The sequence below is a fragment of the Mercenaria mercenaria genome, chromosome 16 (genome assembly GCF_021730395.1).
Source record: "Mercenaria mercenaria strain notata chromosome 16, MADL_Memer_1, whole genome shotgun sequence".
NCBI classification, from domain to species: Eukaryota; Metazoa; Mollusca; class Bivalvia; order Venerida; family Veneridae; genus Mercenaria; species Mercenaria mercenaria.
In genome coordinates this window covers 42763680-42778222 of record NC_069376.1, presented here as the reverse complement: position 1 = coordinate 42778222, position 14543 = coordinate 42763680, and the positions used below count along the sequence as shown (strand labels likewise).

The 14543-nt window shown below is 35.3% G+C and overlaps 1 long non-coding RNA gene across 1 annotated transcript; it reads right to left on the bottom strand.

Moving 5' to 3' along the window:
* Positions 1-26: 26 nt before the first annotated feature.
* Positions 27-13679, bottom strand: LOC128549860 (uncharacterized). Its single transcript, XR_008367986.1, has 3 exons — positions 13582-13679; positions 740-895; positions 27-175 (listed from the first exon to the last, which is right to left on the bottom strand). It is a non-coding gene; the product is annotated as an uncharacterized LOC128549860 (long non-coding RNA).
* Between the last annotated feature and the right edge of the window lie 864 nt (positions 13680-14543).

Here is a 14543-nt window from a genome sequence, read left to right as displayed (position 1 = left end):
ATTAGAAAATTGCAAAAACCTAGGGTCTTATGAAGATTAACTTACGTTTTCCGTGCTTTATCATACATAGATTTTCTGAATAGGCTTCAGGGATACTCAGAACTCTGCAATGTTTCCTGGTGTGAACATTTGCCACAACACGTTTCTGCTTTGATATAGCAGCTATATAGAGTATCTGTATATGTAAACACATTCATGTAAACAAATATTGTTTAAAATAGAATTATATTGTACACTATTTCAATCAAGAATACGTCATGACTTTGTCCTTTGTAACAAAGGATTTTAAAATAAATTTTCAATTCACCTACTTGGGCGCCTACATAGATCCCTTTTAAGTTAAGAATATAAGAAATACAGAAAAGTAATAGAAATATTTTCTACATTTGCTGTATAAGTGTCTTGTCAATGAACATTTTACGTTTGCGTTAAATTAATAGCAATGAGAGTTTATAAAGTGTAGACTACCATCCCCCATTACCCCCGACCCCACTCCTCATCGCCCTTATCTGACAGAATTTATGATCATTGCTTTCGTCTGTACACTAAATTTAACGTAATGTATTAAACACAACTATGTTTAAATGTTTATTTCACCTATTACATTTTGCACTTGTTCGATCAATACATCCTTATCAATTTCTTAACTGCAAACTTTGACAAATTTTATCGTACAATAAATGCTAACATTTCAATATGTATTTACGATTCCTCATTAAAATAATTTCTCATAGGTTACCTCCCCTTTTCCAAATGTGTCCTCAATAATATGTCCTTGAAATCCTTGATTAACTTGCACCATAACCGGTAAGTGTGTGTGAAATTTATCATAGAATTCTGCTACACTGTAATCTTGACTTTCTGTTAGAAATTCTATTTCCATAATTATATTGATCTGAAAATCCAAGGAAACAATAACAGCAATATAGAATTAAATTAAACGAGTGTCACTGTCAACACATTTTCATTTACGAAAGTATCATTTGTACAGAAACCTAAAAGTAAACAATATACTTTGTCATATTCCCGTTTTGTTCCGTGTTCGTGATAACGTTCATATGATATGGTTATCTTAAGAAACAATCATGTACAAATGTACACTTATATAAAATACGAGTTTTATCTGTGCATAACACTGATTGTAAATTTTGATTTTGGCAACTTCGAAATGTGCAGTCACTAGTCTATCGTAAAACCGATCGAGCATTTTAGCCGTTAATATCTTTTATCGATGGGCTTAATATGTCAGTCGTCCACCTCTTCTGATTCTGTCATTTATATAGGGAAATCATCAGTTATATGAATAAAATATGGCGGCTGATTTCTGCCAGTGTCGTTCTGTAGTTCTGGCGCCCCCGCCATAACGAAAGAACGACGTTTTCCTCTTTTGGCGTTGTCTCCTTCTGTCGTTCTGGCGCCCCACCAGAACGACTGAACGACGTTTTCCTCTTTTGGCGTTTCGTTCCCTCGTTCTGGCGCCCCCGCCAAAACGATATAACGAAGAATGCAACGCGACAGAACGAAAGAACGACACTTATAAACGGCGCCCTAAACACGATAACGGTGGAAGTTTTTATCTAGTGTTAAATATGTATACGGTCAAATACTTAAAACATCTTAGAGCATATTTTTACTCTAAACATATGTAAATATTTTTTTATTTAATGCATTCATTCTAGCTTTGATGGAAAAGAATAATATCAGAAAACATGTGGTTATATCCATTCCCTTTGTGAACTACATGTTTAAATATGACGAAAAACTGGGTCTTCAATTAGCAGCAAACATAATAAACCTTAAGATACAATTTTAAAATTACATTAAATTATATACATATCATAAACATGATGAAATCGGCTAAGGCCACAACAACAGCCCCTTAAATATGTCTAAAAATAGATTTTTCTTCGTCGTGTGTTTCCGCCACACTCCGTGAACCCCGAAAGTTGCCGAATATGAATGTACGGTACGGGTACAGTATCGGGATTAGGAACAACACAAATGGCGGTCTCCACTAAAGGGGAGTCACTCCGAGTTACTCTGCCGAAGCATGACATCACTGAGCATGCTCTACCGGAACGCGCCAGAACGCAATAACGATATTTTCACAATTGGCGTTGTTTCGTTCCGTCGTTCTGGTGGGGGCGCCAAAACGACAGAACGCCAAGACGACGTTTTTTTAGGGCGCCGTTTATAAGTGTCGTTCTTTCGTTCTGTCGCTTTGCATTCGTCGTTATATCGTTTTGACGGGGGAGCCAGAACGAGGGAATAAAACAACACCAAAAAAGGAAAACGTCGTTCTGTCGTTCCGGCGGGGGCGCCAGAACAACAGAACGACACTGGCAGAAATCAGCCACCATAATTGGTAGATGAATCTGACTGAATAGAGTGTGGCTATACGTCTTATGTAATAGTAGCTGAATCTGGCTGAATAGTATGTGCCTATACGTCTTATGTTATAGTAGCTGAATCTGGCTGAATAGAGTGTGCCTATACGTCTTATGTAATGGGAGATGAATCTGACTGAATAGTATGTGCCTATACGTCTTATGTAATTGTAGCTGAATCTGGCTGAATAGTGTGTGCCTATACGTCTTATATTATGGTTGATGAATCTGGCTGAAAAGAGTGTGTCTGTATGTCTTATGTAATAGTAGCTGAATCTGGCTAAATAGTGTGTGCCTACACGTCTTATATAATGGTAGATGAATCTGACTGAATAATGTGTGCCTATACGTCTTATGTAATGGTAGCTGAATCTGGCTGAATAGTGTGTGCCTATACGTCTTATGTAATGGTAGATGAATCTGGCTGAATAGTATGTGCCTATACGTCTTATATAATGGTAGATGAATCTTGCTGACCACTATGTTCCTACTCGTTATATACAGTGGTAGATGAATCTGGCTGACTAGTATGTGGTTATACGTCTTATGTAATGGTAGATAAATCTGGCTGCAGAGTGTGTCTGTACGTTTTATGTAATAGTAGCTGAATCTGGCTGAATAGTGTGTTCCTACACGTCTTATGTAATAGTAGCTGAATCTGGCTGAATAGTATGTTCCTATACGTCTTATGTAATGGTAGATGAATCTGGCTGAATAGAGTGTGCCTACACGTCTTATATAATGGTAGATGAATCTGGCTGACTAGTATGTGCCTATACGTCTTATGTAATGGTAGATGAATCTGGCTGTAGAGTGTGTCTGTACGTTTTATGTAATAGTAGCTGAATCTGGCTGAATAGTGTGTGCCTATACGTCTTATTTAATGGTAGATGAATCTGGCTGAATAGAATGTGCCTATACGTTTTATGTAATAGTAGCTGAATCTGGCTGAATAGTGTGTGCCTATACGTCTTACATAATGGTAGATGAATCTGGCTGAATAGTATGTGCTTATACGTCTTATATAATGGTAGATGAATCTGACTGAATAGTGTGCCTATACGCGTTATGTAATGATAGATGAATCTGGCTGTAGAGTGTGTCTGTACGTCTTATGTAACAGTAGCAGAATCTGGCTGAATAGTGTGTGTCTGTACGTCGTATGTAATAATAGCTGAATCTGGCTGAATAGTGTGTTCCTATACGTCTTATGTAATGGTAGATGAATCTGGCTGAATAGTATGTGCCTATACGTCTTATGTAATAGTAGCTTAACCTGGCTGAACAGTATGCTCCTATACGTCTTATGTAATGGTAGATGAATCTGGCTGACTAGTATGTGCCTATACGCGTTATGTAATGATAGATGAATCTGGCTGTAGAGTGTGTCTGTACGTCTTATGTAACAGTAGCAGAATCTGGCTGAATAGTGTGTGCCTTTACGTGTTATGGAATGGTAGATGAATCTGACTGAATAGTGTGCCTATACCTCTTATGTAATCGTAGCTGAATCTGGCTGAATAGTGTGTGCCTATACGTCTTATGTAATGGTAGATAAATCTGGCTGAATAGTGTTAGCATATACGTCTTATGTAATGGTAGATGAATCTGGCTGAATAAACGTGCTCTAGTCAGGTTCTGGTGATACTGCCAATATTCCCAAACTATTTATAGAGGAGAATTGCTATATTGGCAAAGGATGCGATGCGTGGCAGAGTCGTCATCTAGAAATATGACGTCATTTGTCGTGCGGCAAGATCTTAGCCGTAGCAAGAAATGGCATTTATGTTTGTAGCAGGTGTTAATTTGTGTTTCATCTGCTCTTATATAGTCTGTTAACTATATATTAATATGATGAGAAGTCCAACGTATGTGTATGAAAGGCTAAACTCTTGGTCCATACCGCGTATCGGTTTGAACTCATCTTTGCTGGTTATAGAGCTGCGGAGAAAAGTTGAACAGATTTCGGATATCATTTATAACCGGGCGTTAAATAATGATGGCTTGGTCATTATGATATGCTTATTAAGTCACTTATGTGAATTCATATTAAATAAACCTCATTCACAGTGATGGGTAATAAGCTGTTCTGAATATCATGCGCTTGTTATGTTTGATAAGTGATATTTTAGCAGCATGAAATAAACGAATCTTCAATTCTAAGAAGGTGATATGAAGTTTTAAAACAGATTTGTAGGAAAAGTGTATAGATAGAACATAAATTGATTTTTCATGTAAACAAACATTTAATTTAGAACATTAGAGATATAGTGAGGAAAATTGATGTTAAATTAAACATTATTATTGAAAATATCTTAATATAATAAAACATAGCTCAGTTTCATCATGCAACTTGCCTGATATTTTATTTTGTTATCAGGTCATTGACCTGATATCAAAATTAAGCTCCTCCCATATTGACGGATTAGTTTTTACATCAATTTCCTTCCAGATTGAATTTTATTACAGAGTCCAGTTTCGATGTTGCACAACTTTTTTTCTAAAACAAATTTCCTTGAATATGGTTTTTATCACACAGACAATAGCACTGAATGACGTCATTGTGAAACGTTCATCATGACATCACAATGTTTACATGGATCGATTCTTGGGAAGGTTTAAAATACACTTGACAATGTATGATATACTTATTCTTGATTTATGCCTTATTTAAGGCATGCACATTTTATTAAGTATTAGCAAAATTGTTTGTGTTAATTATTATTCTTGAATCAGTTAATTATACTTCTTGGATCAGTGTAAATTTAGTGATTTTAAAAACTTTAAAGTCAGGAACTGGAAGTGAAATTTTCAGCGCTTTGGACATGTAGTTGTCTGAGTCAAATGTTGTATAATAAAGTATGTTCTGGTTTATTCAAGAGGATGATTTTTGATTTTTACGCAGGTAAGGAATTATTTCATTCTTATTTTTTTACAAGAATATCAGAAAGTCAAAAACATTGTCGGAGTTGAATTCAATATGGCTGCCGTATTGTTTCGTTCAGATGTTTCAGGGGCGGAAGAATTTTCAAATCCGTAAAATATAAATTTAATTTTTTGCTTCAGAAGACATTTTTTACGAAATAAGAGATGAAGACACATGTTTTTCTAGGCAGTTTGTATGAGTTTCATGATAAATAGAATAACAAGCTACTCACCCCTTCCAGCCCATATCAGCTTCGACCTGATAACTTAACATTGATATCAAAAGACAGTAGCCTGTTATTCTCTATAGATCAGAATATGCTCATATAAAATTTTGTCTTCGTCGTTGTTTGTACAATTGCTTTTCTAAACCAATACATTGTGCTGAAGACATTCAAGCACTGTTGTAATATTATTCTAATAATGCGATTTTATAATAGCCCCAGAAGTCATTCATTGTCAAGCTGAGGTGTTATTTAGTTAGTTTTGCCTTCAGTTTCAGATAATATCGACTTGCTGAAGCTTTTTACCGTTTGGCGTAGTAGCAAATATTCATTTTATTTTCATTTTCTCATTAACATTATCTTTTTGATGAAGCACGTGTTCAGATAACATTCAACATACATGCATTGCACTGTTGCCACGCTGTTGTGACATATGTAAACAAAAGAAACCAAGGAGCCGAACTAAGTCAGGATGGAATGTCAATGATAGTCACTGGTAATCTTTAAGACATTGTGAAATGGTTTTCTAAGTGAGATGTGTTTTAAATGAAAAATTATTTAGGCAGTTAAAGATAACATCCTTGCTTTAGATAAATTAGAATTCAAATAAAATGGTTTGAAATGATTCAGTAAAACCCTTCTGTTACGAACGTTGAAACTCGTCAAACGCAAACTCATGTGAAGAGGACCAGGTGTTGTCTTGCCAATCAAGCTTATTCGATCTGATTGGTAGTAAGAATTGAAGTAATAACTGTAGCATAACCGAGTAAATACCACACATACATATCCATTTGTATATATATTCTTATTATTTTCATTTGTAGTGAATAAAAGGTAAAAATGCGATGCATATGTAGTATTAGGTAGTATTAAACGATTAAGTTTTAATAGTACTGTTTTAATTTATATAAATAAAACTCATTAAGAATGTTAAGTACAACCAGCACATATTCTTTCTTCACATGAGCTGACTCAATCAAACCGAGTCGGCTATCATGATGCTTGCTTGCATTCTGTGCTGCCAAAGGATCTTTTCACCGATTTTATCGCATTAAGAGACCACCTAATGGAAGGGAAAAAAGTGGTAGTTCAACACAAATGGTCTCTTATTGCAACATAATTTGTTCTTGAACAACACAAAAATAAATTTGGAAAGTGATTTTTTGATGCAAGAGGTTTCTTAACAGATATGGTCTCTCCGCCATGGTTTACTGTATATACCAGGGCCCTTGGTAAAACTGTAGTCTAAAATATCCCTTTATATCACCCGATCAAACTTTCATTTTTGAAAACATATTGATATATATTTTTGGAGATTTAAAGCCGTCATCTATTTAACAAAATTATAATGTGATGTACATTCACTGCATGATAACTACAACTTTAGCCTTATGTTTAGATATTCCAATATGGCCGCTCAAAACGAAAAACATGGAACATCATTCAAGATTTCGTAGATAGTTTTTTGTCTTTTTCGAATTTTTTTTACAAAACTCTGTTTAAAAATCATGGTAATGCCCAAAGAAATACTACACATATTTGTACTGCGATCTGAATAGTATCTGGCATAAATATACCTTGTAAATGCATAGAAATTATTTAGTGTCGTTTAAGATATTCTAAAATTTTGGTTTTATTGTAAGTGAAAGCAAACTATTTCGTCTCAGTGGGTGTGAATAATCTTGATGATAATCTCAAGTATAAGTATGCATAAACTGTGATATGTACAAAGCACCTAAATATTCAAAAGGACACAGAACATGGAGTGTCGTAGAAACATAAATGTAACAGTTTGGATAACAAGTGTACAACGGTTTGGATAACTTAGTCTGTGCGGTTGCTTGCGTTTGGACTGATCTTTCTAAGTGCAGATCTTAAAATAATAAAGTTTCTTTATAAGTGTTGATTTTATATTTTGCATTGAAAACATAACCGGTTAGTGGCACATATATATATATATATCTTCAGACAAACGAGACATCAATCACTTGTTGTTAAATGTATATAAATGTATACGCTTATAAAATGAAGATGAATACCTTTAAAGAAATACTCACATGTTGATCAATATGAATTATTTATTTTTCTAGTATATTTAATCAAACCGATGTTACTGCTGCCAATTTGAAGACATTCTGTTCAAATGGGTACCAGATGACTTGACAAAAACCTGTTAAAATTGAAACGTTTAGACAAAGATGCTTCATGAGGTCAGATTTAGCTCTATACACATTTTTGCAGATCTAAAACATAACATTTATGTCAGCACTTGCCCAAAAGAAACACCCTAGTTGAACGATATCTGTAAAAGATGGTTTTTGGTCTGCCAGCGATAGGTTGAATATTTAATTGTTCCTATACAGTTAGCGTTAAACTCCCCAATGGTGATTTTTCTGACATTTATAGTATTAATTATGCATGACGGCTAGTTTACTTACTAATTGGCTCTCATTTTAAATCTTTGCTTCAAGGGCAGGTAGGTAGAACTTTCTTTAAAAAATAATTATTTACTTGAAATTCATATCACGGATGTTTACATCTAACTCATTGATAACGGGCAAATACAAAATTTAAAGGAGTACAATAACACTCGGCTATTCAAGTGCTTTATCACTAAGGAAAGCTAGAGAAATGAGATGAGATGAATGCGTCAATGACACGCAATATTGCTTAAACTTATGTTAAAGTTATAGCCCTTTTCCCTCTTATAATGCTAAATGAGTTACCTGCTAACATACAAACAATTTGAAGGAGAATATCTTTCTGCAATAAGCAATACAGAATCATGGAACCTATGCACAGCATGTCGGATCATCACAGTGAACAAGTGTGTAAAGTTTCACTTCATTCTAGCGAGCGGTCAGTTAGACAAACATATATACATGAACCGAATCAGAGTTATGAAACCTGTTCATTGCATGTTTGAACATCACAGTGAACAGTGTGTGAAGTTTAAATCCATTCCAGTCAGTGGTTACTGAGATACCTGCGTACACACACAAACGTTACAAAAGTTACTAAATCGAAAAAGGGGCATAACTTTGTAAAAAAGCAACTTGAGCTATGGTACTTGTACATTACACGCCAGATCATCACAGAAAGCATTGAATCCCCTAGCAGGTTACATACAAAATATTACCAATCGGACGCCGAATAGGACGAACGGATGTGAGCAATAGTCCTGTGTATTGTTCAGATTCCTTTTGGAATTGTGAAAAACCTTTTTTTTCAGGGTGTGTGCTTATAAATTGGAAAGGCAGAAGGCAAACAAACGAATTATATAGGGTCCTAGTCTCTACTCATTCACCGATTGCTGTTCCTAAAAAGCAAATGACAAATGTGGTAGACAAATGAACAAGAGTTCATTTTATATCATATCATCCTCAGACAGTAGACTGGCTTGTGACCTACCCCCAGGGTTTCAAAAACGAATGACTTGGATAGCTACACAGGTCTTTCACTCAAATGTACTTACACCTCATGTTTTAAAAGTCGTGTTGACCTATCTATTCTCGACGATATGTGACTTTTTGTGTTCATTTGCCTTAATTTTTATGCTATTCTCTGATATTGCAAAAAGTAGTCAAGGAGGTAACTGTGGTTTTTGGATTCAAACCTTAAAATTTAGATAGCATCATTTTCACCCTTTCGTTTTTGCTTGATTGCCATTATCTGTACCTTATTTAAACTGTAATGAATTGATCATTTTATATCTAATAGATTGGACCTCAAAATGAGGAGTGAATACTATATTAACTTTCAGGTAAAAATATTTGTTAAATGGTAGAAATCACAGGTACCCTGCGGCTGGACATATAGCCGTCGTGTTTACTACCCGCCGTGATTTGACTGTTATTCCTCTTATTTGAAATTATTTAGTTTAAGAATATTTTATTGCAAATGTTACACAAGATACATTCATACACATACAGACAGACATAACAACACAAGCAATAGGATATTGACGGAAGTATTGAAATACTTATCGAGTCAACCTCCGGAAAGATAATATTTACAATACTATGGATGGCTGTTAAACTAATGTGTAACACATTCTTAGTTATTCATGAAAAGGAAAAAAAAACGCAAAATGAAAAACAAAAAAAAAAAGGAAAAAACAACAAAATGCTCAGAAATGGAAGATAAAGATGAAATAAAAGTATTAGTACATCGCTTTTTTAGTATTTAGAATATTTTAGCAAAATTAGGTAACCATACAGTATGAAATAGTACATAGAAAAACTATATTCTCTAGAATGAAAAGGGAAGGAAGAAAATATGTAGAGGAAATGTTCAGCTGCCCCAAACCACTCCTAGCTTTATATACATAACAGTCTTGTTGTCTGGAGATAATGACAGTGTGAAACAGTATAGGGGTCAGATCACAAGTCAAGCGAACCTATGGCTTCCAAGGATAAATTGTTGGACAGCTGTGAAGATTTGTCTGTTGTCAGTATCAGACAGAGAAGTATCACCATAAAGTAAGGTGTTAACAGTGATAGACTGGGTGAAATTACTAACAGAAGTTAACATTACATGCCGAGGAAGGTAATACAGTCTACATTCAAGCAAAAAATGTGAGCTGGTCTCGGGTTGTCCGCAATGACAAAGCGGAGAGTTAACAATATTACGTAAGAACAGATGATAATTAAGACCACTGCATTTCATACGAAGTCTAGCATGAAGAATTTGTGCTTTTCTACTTCCACAGTAATAATAAGAGGGAGTTTGACGCTGGACGGCCTTAAGACGCCTCTTTAACACACTAAGCGATGGTGCATTTTTGATGTCATCCGAAAGATCGTTCCATTCGTGCACAGTCAAAGGAAGAAAGGAATTGAATTGAAGTATTGTGAAGTGCGAGAAGCCACCGAGCGGAGATCACCGGAATTGCGAAGGCTGTAGTTGGAAACTGAATTAACGACTGGCGGGACGAGACTGGTCAGATACGAAGGAGCAGTGCCTCTGCACATTTGAAAAAAACATGATAATTCTGTGATCGCGCCTTCTATCTTCAAGCGTCCTCCAATTCACCTCTAGTCTTAAGTCATGCAGTGATACTAGCTTGGTGGCTCCAGTTACGATTCTGGCACACTCATTTTCAATTTTGTAAAGTTGTTCCTTTTCATATCCTGTGCAGTTGTTCCAGATTACATCTGCATATTCCAAAATCGGTCGTATAAAGGAAAGGTATATCGTTTCAAGAGATCTTCGATCTAAGTTCATTTTCAGCTTGCGCATAACATGAACCTTTTTCCAAGCCTTGCATGTTATGTAGTTGATATGATGATGCCATTTACAATCGTTTGACAGGGTGACACCAAGATGTTGATGATAGGAAACCTCAGAAATTCGGAGTCCTGCCATAAAGAGGGGTAGATGTAAATGTTGATTTGCTTTGCGAAAAAACAGTAAAGATTCAGATTTTGCAGGGTTGAACTGTACTAACCATGTATCGGCCCATCTGGATATTTTCTGGATGTCCGACTATAGTAACTGAGTTGCCTGTTCAGGTTGGTCAACAATAATATAAAGGCTAGTATCATCAGCAAACAAGCTGATTTCACTGCCAATGTCAACTACAATGTCATTAATAAAAATCAAGAACAGAAGAGGCTCAAGAATAGATCCTTGGGGGACACCAGCACCAACACCTTTCCAAGTAGAAGAGGTTCCAGGAAGGATAACCCGTTGGCGTCTATTGAAAAGATAGTTAGAAAACCATTCAAGTAAAGAGCCAGTAATACCTGCATTTTGTAGTTTTACAAGTAGACCTTTGTGCCAAACCTTGTCAAAAGCTTTGCTGATGTCAAAAAAGACAGCCCTTACCTCAAACCCTTCATCTAGAGCTTTGCAAAATGTATTGCAGAGAAAGGTCAACTGACTGACAGTGGAGTGACCAGGTAAGAAACCATTGAAATTATTTACATTTATAGTTACCAAATACCCCACAGCTTTCGATTTTACTGCTTTAAAATATTCAGAATTTGCCGATGATATTAAGAAAAGACATGGTAGCCCTGACACCATTTTTTCAACCAACGGAAGTGGATTGAGACCGGCTTTAAGGTTTAAAAAGAGCGAGATCCCCGGTGTGCACAGGCATTATCACTGCTAAGCCGGGCTCAATCCACTTCCGTCGATTGAAAAAATGGCGTCCTAGTCTTTTTTTAAATATCATCGGCAAATTCTGCATATTTCAAAGAAGAATTTTTATCGAAAGCTGTGGGGTATTTGGTTACTATAAATGTAAATAATTTCAAATATGAGAAATAACAGTCAAATCACGGCGGGTAGTAAACACGACGGCTATATGTCCAGCCACAGGGTATCTGTGGTAGAAATCAGCGAAACTTACGTGATGGTTTTGTCCTTTTTGCTCAGAAGGGGCTCAGAAGGGGCCATATTGGACAGATCCAAGCAGCCATCGGTGTAGTAACCATACAGTGACATTTACAGATACAGAAAATGCACTTTAAAACATAATAAATACTTGTTATCAACCGTGATGAAATATAAGCAGTAGCATGCGAGTTAAAGCCTAATATTGATTACAATTTACGTGAGGATATTACGTAACAAATGAACCTTTAATCATCATGAATTAGATATTGAGATTTGCTGCTCAAATAGATACTACTATGTAAATTGTTCATGAAGTGTATAAATGAATACAGTTACGGCTTTGTAATCCATATTTGGATTAAAATATATTTTACACAGTTTAAAACTGATGAATCCGAAATATTTTCTAGACAACATTCAGCTTTGAGACTGGAGGAAATTACACTAAATCTATGTGATAACTGACATCAAACCTACTGCACCAAGGGGGTGGGAATTTATAAATGGTATGTTTTCCAAAAAAAAGTCCAAGAAAATGACATATATTCAGATACATTTACGTATTAGGCGTATGGGTTTGAATGAGTTTACGTATACCTGAAATACGTTACCCTCATTCTTTCATATAAAATATCTGTATTCATGATATAAAATATTTATGTTTATGAGAAAAACTCGCTTAGTCATAGCAGTTTTCCTCCTGATAACTTTTAACGAAGCGAGTGTCACGTTTTCACGAGTTCTGTTATATAAATAACGTTGTTGTTTTTGTATCAAACTTACAATTGAGCCGCACCATGAGAAAACCAACACAGTGCATTTGCGACCAGCATTTCAAAGCCTATTACAATTAGAGAAACCGTTAGCGAACAGCATGGATCCTGACCAGACTGCGCGGATGTGCAGGCTGGTCTGGATCCACGCTGGTCGCAAATGCACTATGTTGGTTTGCTCATGTATACATTCTTTAAATTAATTAATGCAGCATTATGTGGTATCACAATAAGAGCTTAGCATGATTGTGTTAATATCTGAGAAACAAATTCCGCAAGATTCGAAAGTCATTTTTCCCATAATTGTGCTACTAATATAGTGACAAGACGCATTTTGTGATTATCATTATTATGTGAATTATTTTAAAAACGGACCTTCAGTTTAGGCAAACATCTTTTGAAACTGTTTCTATTGTTAGCTCTAGCACTGGATTATATGTGCATTCCAGCGGAACAATTTGAACACCTTTGAAAGAGTACACCATAAACATCCCTGCAAAGTTTCTTCAACTTCCGTCGAATGGTTTTAGAGGAAACATCTTTTATTTTGAACAAAATGTTATCGGATGGACTTATTATGAACGGTGGAAAATCACAACAGCTCACCACAAGCACTCTTTGCTCAGGTGACTTATAACGTGTCAGGGAAAGAATTTAGCTAGGCATCTATATGATACAAGTGCAAGTGTTTTAATTTCCATTCCTGGATCAGACTCTTAATTCCAGTATCAGCCTGATATACCAGCAGACTATGGAAACATAAGGAAACTACAGAATATCACAAATGTTTCATAATCTAATGATACTGAATAACTTAAAATACAAAGTCTAGAGAAAATACGGCAATTTTTCGATGAAATAATCACATTTTGAAACTTAAATTACCAAATCTAGAAAAATTAATAAAGTAAATAAAATTTTACTCACTGAAACCCGTAAATCTGAAGATGAAATCCTTGTTAATTAAATAGAGTATGCATATAAACGTTTAAATATACAGAATGTTTAAAGGAAGTACTGTGTTAAAAGTTTATGGATTAAATTACAAGATAAACATCAACTTTTCAAATGAATTTACAATCACGCAACCAAGTAAAATATTAGCAGACTCGGACATTTGTCCTTTTTTCTTTTTGGAATAAATCTGTTCATGAGGGACAATGAAATGTGCACATCCCTTCGGCTTTAGTGGAAGTCTGTTACACAAATATAAAACAAATCGACTCGAATAAATAGAAAATCAACTGTTTTCGTATCGTCTGTAGCAGCTTTCGCGGCGGGCAGCTTGCGGCCTCTACCGCTTAGTTAGCACTCACAGTTTCAAAGTGTCATCGCGCGGAAGATCAAAAATTGAAGACAATCAGAATAACACATTAAATTGAAGCGTTATAATTCTTGTAAAACTGATAGTATAATGCAAAGAAGGGTTAGTGTTAACTGCATGATGATTTTTAAAGTATATATATATTGCATGGTAAACCTGTTTTATAAAGTAATTACCCCGTTAAACTAGTTAAAGAACAGAAATATTTGACTTCGCGGAATGTCAATGGACAAAACCAAACAACACACTGTGACAAAATAGTCCACATTTTTATTTGATATTACACCGTAAAAATGCATTTGTATATTATTTTATCCGTAGGACATGAAAATAAGAAGCGACAGACTCGCCCGCACTCTGAGAGACATGTTGTTTTAACCATGACGGGAACTGACCTAGATTTTAACCATATATCAGTAAGAGCAGTCTGTCGCCTCTGACTATTGACAATAAATAACAAATGCTGATTGAATGGGATAAGGCCATGACTTTTATTATTATAATATCTTTACAGAAAATTAATGAAATATCATGGCATATTGTATTAGATAGAAGTATCATGAAA